The sequence below is a fragment of the Piliocolobus tephrosceles genome, chromosome 15 (assembly GCF_002776525.5).
Source record: "Piliocolobus tephrosceles isolate RC106 chromosome 15, ASM277652v3, whole genome shotgun sequence".
Classification (NCBI taxonomy): domain Eukaryota; kingdom Metazoa; phylum Chordata; class Mammalia; order Primates; family Cercopithecidae; genus Piliocolobus; species Piliocolobus tephrosceles.
Genome location: NC_045448.1, coordinates 7,330,990 through 7,338,942, shown reverse-complemented (window position 1 = coordinate 7,338,942; position 7,953 = coordinate 7,330,990). Strand labels below are relative to the sequence as shown.

The 7,953-nt window shown below is 35.7% G+C and overlaps 1 non-coding gene across 1 annotated transcript; it reads right to left on the bottom strand.

The window, feature by feature from the left end:
• Nucleotides 1–6,549: 6,549 nt before the first annotated feature.
• LOC111532450 lies at nucleotides 6,550–6,672 on the bottom strand. Its single transcript, XR_002728553.1, has one exon. It is a non-coding gene; the product is annotated as a U6atac minor spliceosomal RNA (small nuclear RNA).
• Nucleotides 6,673–7,953: the final 1,281 nt, after the last annotated feature.

Genomic DNA, 7,953 nt, shown 5'->3' with positions numbered 1-7,953 from the left:
AAATTAGTCAATGCTTGAAACATCTTTATCACTGGTTACCTCATTGCACCCCTTCTGAGCCCAGCCCTGCCTTTCCCTTCTTTTTCCTTTCCCTCCCTCTCTCTCTTCCTTCCCTCCTTCCTTCCTTCCTCCCATTCTTTCTCCTGTTTCTTATGCCACAAGTATCCCCACTGTGTCTCAGTCTCCCACTCTCTCTCTCTGCTATCATTTAAATGTGTGTCCTTCCAGAATTCATATGTAAAAAGTCAAAAACCAAAGAGATGGTATTAGGAGGTGGGGTCTTTGGGAGGTGATTAGGTCATGAAGGCTCCACCTTGGTGGGTGGGATTAGTGTCCCCATAAAAGTACTAGAGAAAACAGCGAGACCCTTTTCCCCTTCCATCTGTTCCCCCAGGTAAGATCACAACATTTCATTTCCTTCATTCCTCACACCATGTGAGGATGCAGAGAAAGCACAGTCAGTGAGGAACAGACCCTCATCAGACACTGACTTTCATTCTCTACAACTGCAATACATTTCTTTTCTTTATAAATTGCCATCTAAAGTATTTTGCTATAGCAGCAGGAATGAACTGAGTCTCTCTCTCTCTCTTTCTCTCTCTCTCTGTCTCTCTCTCTCCATCTTCCATCCTTGAAAATCTGTTTAGGAAAATTAGGAAGCACCAAGAACAGAAAGGTGGGTTCAAATATTTAACCTTACTGAACAGCAGTTACCATATGATGACGTAGGTTTTGTTTCAGAAATCAGACCTATTGAGGCAAATGCTTGAAGCTAAATTTCTTTGTTTATACAACAAAAATAGAAATAATAACATCAAAGGTTAAAGTAACAAATTTGCTAAAATAAAAACAGACACAGAAATGATTAGATTTACCTCACAATCCTGTCAGGTCACATATCATTATATATATGTTGCTTTAGGAGGGTTGCCTATCATATTACTTATAAAATTAATTATACATTTCTTGAAGATAGAAAACATAGTATATTTACTTTTCATCTTTTAGTGTAGGATTGGTCATAGAATTGATGCCAAAGTTAGTTTAAAATTGAATATTATAACGAAATGTTTACAGTGTTTAAATGTTTACATGTTTACAGTGATTAAAACCATGTTTTTTTTTTTTAATCTGAATTAGTACAGCAACATGGCATGGCACAACATTACCTTCCATCCGTAACCAGGGGAGAAAATGATTCCCTTAATATCATTTCTTCATTCATGGATATAAAATAATTGTGAAATATCAGTTGGCAAATGAGCTTCTCTAGTGTAGAATATTTACTTAAAACAACTTTTAATGTAAAAATAAACAAACAAAAAAAGCTACAGATGAGTGAAACTGCTCCTAACAAGGAGATCACAGAGTTTTAAAAGTTGTGTGGATAGTACTGAATTCCCCAATGTCTAGTTACAACATTTTCTTCTAAAATTTTGAAACAAAATTATGGAGAGAATATTTAAATGTTTTAAATAAAATAATACATAATATGATAAATATATACAATAACAAATAAATAATGAAATAAAAGAAAAGGGAACAATGTCAGTACTATATTCATTGTTTAAAGTATCTTTAACTTTTTTTCTAATTGTCAATAATGCTTGTAAACATTTAGAAAATACAGAAAGTAATTTAGAAAATAAAATCGATCAAACCCCATCACTGGGGGTTATCCATTGTGAAGATTACACTGCATTTTTTTCAATTCAGTATGTCAGGAGGCACCTTGGCACGGGGATCAGAATGAAACCAGCCCATTTCTCTGATCCCTGAAGATCAGAGGGATTGACAACTTGAGACAGATGGTCTGACGTACTGGCCCCAAGGTGAGGCCAGAACCTGCACCTAGGTGAAAATTCTCTTTGCCAGTTCTTCATCGGGGCTTCCCTGCAATGCACCTCAAGCATCTCTCTGTTGGAGGAATTTTGATAGCAGGTACTTGGGGTTATGGATGGGGGAGGTATCTGAGCCTGGCATCATGACCTTCAGGTAAGACCTGGGGCCGACTTGGATGGAACGGTAGTATTCCAGTAGGCTGTGCGTTGGCTGAGTCTGGTAGGCATGGCTGGGGGCAAGACAGCTTCTGTTTCTTTGGCAGAAACACATGCTAGACTTGCTTTCTGCTTCAGCACTTCTTTTCCCATTAATCACATTAAAAAGATCTGAGAGACCACATTTGGTTTTTTGAAAATCTGATTCCTGATCATACAAGGAGGGGCCCTATTATAGGATATTAAGACAAATAACAGAATGAAGTCAGAAACATAACTACTTTCCTAGGACTTGCCATTACTGATGTCATTCCCTCTTCACAATATAAAATAATAATCTAAGAATGTTCTGTGTAACAACATATGACAATATTAAAAAGCTTGTAAGATCTTTTAAAGAAAATGTGATAAAGACTTTCTAGGAATTGCCATCAGTCCCCAGACTTTCTTATAGGATGCTTGAGGTGGTCAGATGCTGAAGGAATAACCTAGAAAAAATATTATTTTTATGGTCAGAAGAGGGGGTATATGAGAGCATCTTACCACAGTGCTCAGCCAGAGTAAACTCCCAGTAACAGGCCAAAGAAACACACGCTAAACCTCAGGACAAAGAAGTCGCTGGGCAATACTATGTCTCAGTACACTTGCCCATGGTGTTTGTTGTTTAAAATGCTCTTTTCCTCCATTATCCACCTGGCTAATTCCTTCACTTACTCAGAATCCACTCTAAGAAGCCACCTCTGACTTCTTCAGGCCCAGTCTTCAATATACTCAGACAGACCGTTCCAACTTGCATACCTTCTTGGCACCCTAGTGGCCAAAACACTGTGTTCTTTGTGATTATTTGTTGCTTATCACCCTATCATACTTTAATAACTCTATTTCTGAATGAAGATTTAAATAACTTAATAAAATTTACCTGAAATTCGATATCAAAAGTAGTGAGATCTGGCCACCCTTAAGTATATTATCAAATTTAAATTAATTTTTGTACATAGTACCAGGTAGGGGTGAAGTTACTTTTTTTCCCATGTAAATATCTAGAGGCTCCAGCACCATTTGCTAAAAAGGCATTTTGTTATGCAAGTAAGACATTCATTCAAGAAAAATTTGAAAAGAAAGAAAAAGATATGTGGAAACTCATCACTCTGTAGTAGTTACCATTTTACTGAAGTTTATTTTGTGAGTATGTGTGTAAGTGTATCTTATTTTTGTGTTATCCTGTCTCCTCCTCTCCTATAATAATACCATCTCTTCAATTATAATATGCCACAATACAAATTTTAATATTTATGAAACAGATCTTACAATTGTTTTACAAACAATAAACCTTTTTGTAGGCTAGATAGAGAAATAGGCTATGACTTATCCTAGCCAGGGCACTGTGGACTCAGCCATGTGTCAAGATTTCTGTTTATTTTACTGCCATCTCAGCTGAGTTCTCATTGGAAGTGTCAAATATGGTTAAAATTTAAGATGAACCTAAATCTCTATTTGTCTAAAACATTTTTTAAAAGCATTAAAATAAACGATCCAAGGACCTTCATTTTTCAACAACGAAGGAGTTCTTGGTGTTAGTTTTATCCTTCCACCAGAAACAAGCAGATAAATGAACAAATATATGGCAAAGTTCTTTCAGATATTGGTCAATGGAGAAAATTAAAGCTGTGATCCTTGAGATCAGGAGAACAAATAAGTTGATCCCTATGATTACTCTGTGTTTTTGTTTTGTTTTGTTTTGCTTTGGTTTTTGGTTTTCTCCTGGAAGCATTTTACGGATCTTGTTGCAGAGAGGAAGAACTCAGGCAGGGAATGGAAAAACTGTTGAGCTGAGAATGCAGAAATGGTAGTTTATGACAGCTCAAGTGAATAAAATTTGAAAAACAGAGCACCAAAGAGAAAAGAGCATTTTAGACAAAGAGATTCATATATGTATGTATGAGTCCCACTGAGTCTGTTGCTGAAGTCTAAGTTTTGCATGCATAAAGTAAAATTTTACAAAATTGGCCAAAAAAATAAAAAAAGAGAAACTATAAGCTAATCAATTCCCAGAGCACATACATGCTTGGAATGAAAGGCAAACCAAACAGAGTGAAAAAGACTTTATTGAGCACCCAGATTATTCATTAGAGGCTCCAGAAAAATCACATTTTATGCATGGGTTAAATTAACTCTTAAGTAGAGGCTTATCCAGACCTTCCCCCAAAAACTTAAAATCAAGCTTCAAATAATCATGGTGATCCATAAATCACTTAAATCTCTCTCAAAACAATGTTTTTAGGTAGTCATTAAAGAAAACAACAAAGTGTAACATTAAATTCTGAATAACAATGTCATACATCGAGACTTCAATCAAATATCACTAGCTTACAAAGAAGCAGGAAACTGTGGCACACACCAGACCAAAAAAAAGTTAGCCAATGCAAATGAAACTAGTAGTTACAGAAATTATGGAACTAGTTAACCAAGACTATAAAGCTGTTAGTACAAATATGCTAAAGGATGTAAAGGAGAATATGAACATAAGGGATGTTTATGGAACCTCCTTGGAAAAGAACCTCATGGAACTTCTAAAGCTAAAAGTTATCCAAAATAAAAAACTTACTAAGTGATCTTAATTCAAGATTAAATACAATGGATTAAAATGTCAAAGAACTTGAAGTCAGGCAATAGAAATTATAGAAATCAAAGCACAGACACAGATATAAAAACTACCACAAAAAGTTTTAATAAGCTCAGTGCCCTGCAGGACAATATTATATACATCTATTTTGTGTACAGAAGTAGAAGAGGAAAATATTTTAAGAAATAATGACACACATTTTCAAAATTTGATGAGAATCATCAACTTGTATCTTAGACATCTGAAGATATAGGGTGGATCCCAACTCAAAATTTTGTTTCAATGTTAAGACTGATGATGCCTCACACATACTATGAGGTTGTGAAAAGGTTTATTACTCACAGAACAAGGCACCTGGGAAGAGTAAGGTAGATTTCCAAAGCTGGTCTGGAAATGGTTTGGGAGAAGAGGGAAGAAAAGGAAGCTGACTTGGGTTTTAATTGTGGTTAAGAAATGGGGAGGGGTGAAGGTTCACCAAAGAAGGGAGCACTTGGGCTTTCTTATCAGTTTTACTAGAGGCAGGCAGAAGGAGAAGAGGGAATCCAATGGATGAAAAGCTGTCAGCACTGAAACTTCAAAAAATAAAGTCAAACCCTTTATTACAATTCACAAAGCCAAGAAACTTAAGAAAACCCAAGCAGGATAAGCCTAGAGAAAGCCATGCAGAAACACATTGTAATCATATTTCTATAGAACAGTTTGTGAAACAGAGCATTTTTAAAAAGCAAGAGAAGGAGGACACATTACAAACAGAGGGTCGGATATATAAGAATGACTGCAGACTTCTTGTCAGAAGCAATGCAAGATAATATACAATGGACCAAGACATTTAAAGAATCAAATGAAAGCAAAACCCACCCCAGCCCAAGCAAAACAAAACAAAGCTAAAATTCTCCTTTCAGCAAAAACTTCTTTAAAAAATGAGGGCAGAAAAACACATAGATCTGTTTTTGGTAATGGCCAAGTAGCATCGTACATGACCACCTTTCCTGTAACTGCCAACTATAAACTGTGAACATAACACAAAAGCACATATACCTGAAGGCACTGGAGAATTCACAGAAGCACTCAGAGTAGGAGGGGTAGTGCACAACCAGTGGAGAGAATTACAATGGAGAGTTGCCATGATTACAGTTTTTACCATGGACCATGGCGAAATCATATGCAAATGGAAAATGAGAAGAAGAAAAGAGAGGAGAAAAGAGACACAGAAGAAAAGAAGTCGGTTAGAAATTCCCCACATTGTGTCTGCCCATATCTCTGGCTGAAATACCCAAAGCAGCTCAGCTAAAAAATAGAATATCTCAACTGGGATCAGAGCTAAAAACAACAAAACAAAACATAGTTTTCAACTTGAGTCCAGCTGAGAAAATTTTTTGCTGGAACAAACATGACATATTGAGGGGGAAAAGACAACAGAAATCAGAATTTCTTTTTTAAAAAAAACTTATATATATATATCTCTTATATGTATTATATATTATATATTATATATAATATATATCTTATAAATCATATATATCTTACAAATCATATATATATCTTATAAATCATATATATCTTACAAAACATATGTGCGTGTGTGTGTGTGTGTGTGTGTGTATATATATATATATATATATATATATTTTTTTTTTTTAAGACAGAGTCTTACTCTGTCACCCAGGCTGGAGTGCAGTGGTGTGATCTCGGCTCACTGCAACCTGCACCTCCCGGGTTCAAGTGATTCTCCTGTCTCAGCCTCCCCAGTAGCTGGGATTACAGATGCCCACCACCACACATAGCTAATTTTTGTATTTTTAATGGAAACGTGGTTTTGCCATGTTGGCCAGGTTGGTCTTGAACTCCCATCCTCAGGTAATCCTCCCACCTAGGCCTCCTAAAGTGCTGGGATTACAGGCATGAGCCACCATGCCTGGCCAGCAATATTTAACTTTAAGGCATTGTCATGAAGTAGGTGGCAACATCTTAACCATATGCATGTTGTCAAGCCGAGGGCCCCTTCCAGCATTGTCAAGGGGAGTGCTAACCTTCTCTCCTTTCATGTGACACAGAAATCAGAATTTTCACAACTCATTAATCATAATACCTAGAATAGCCCCCCCAGCTAAACTGATGAAGAAATTAAATATAAGATGTAAATTAGTAATATCTGCAATGAAAGAGAGGAAATCATGAAAAATACTACAGAAATTAAAAATGATAATGGGAAAATATTATGAGCAATTCTCTTCCAAAACATTTTAAAAATTATATAAAGTGGAAAAATTTCTTAAAGAACACTTATTTAAAAAACTAACCTAGGAAGAAATAGAAAAAAAATAGACTTCTGTCAATTAAAAAAATCATATTCATAATTAAAAACCTTCTGAAAAAGAAAACTCCTGGCCCAGATGGCATCACTGGTGAATTCTATCCAACATGTAAGAAAGAAATAATTGCTATGCTACAAAAATTATTTCAGAAAATAGAGGAGTAAAAAACATTTCTCAACTAATTTTATGAAGCCAGAATTACCCTCTATCAAAACTAGACCAAGGCTTTACAAAAACTGAGAAGTGTAGACAAATATGCTTCAAGGACACATACCACATATTACATACTTTAAAACTTACAAGCTAATTCAGTGTGTGCATGTGTCTGTATATATGTAGGTATACACAATGCCATGTCATGGCTAAGGAAATGCAAAGATTTAGCAAGTAAATGCAAAGTTGATTTAGCAGTCAAAAATCCATTGGTGCAATTTACCATGTCAACAGAATTAAGAGAAAATGCATATGGTCATCTCAATAGATGCAAAACAGTATTTGACACAATCCAATACCAAAAGAAAGCAATAAACGAATAAATGGAAAAATCACCACATAAGATGGATGCTGCAATAATAAAAGAAGATGGAAGGAAAAACAAAAAAAGAAAGAAAATGTAAGGTGAACCCAGGATAGTGAGGGGGTGAGAGCTACGAAAGGGATGCAGAGAAGATGAGGGAGATCCAGGAGTTGTGCAAGGAGCAAAGAAAAAACAAAGAGAAAAAATGTGAGAGTTTAGGAGAGACAGTGAGGCAGGGATAAGGGAGAAAGATGAAGACTAAGAGAATTAAAAAGGCATCCAAAGGATTTGAAGGCTCTGATCTGAATATCTAAAACGACTTTTGTTTTTATTTCATATTATAGTATCTAGTGACCACTGCAATTAAAAAAAAAAAGCACAAGGCTGACTGGTCACACCTTCTAATATGCAACTTCCCAAGTGTCATTATCCTGATCAAACCTGTCCCGGAGCAGTGTTTCTCGAAGTATGGTCTTCACACACTTGCAGCAGAACCACTTT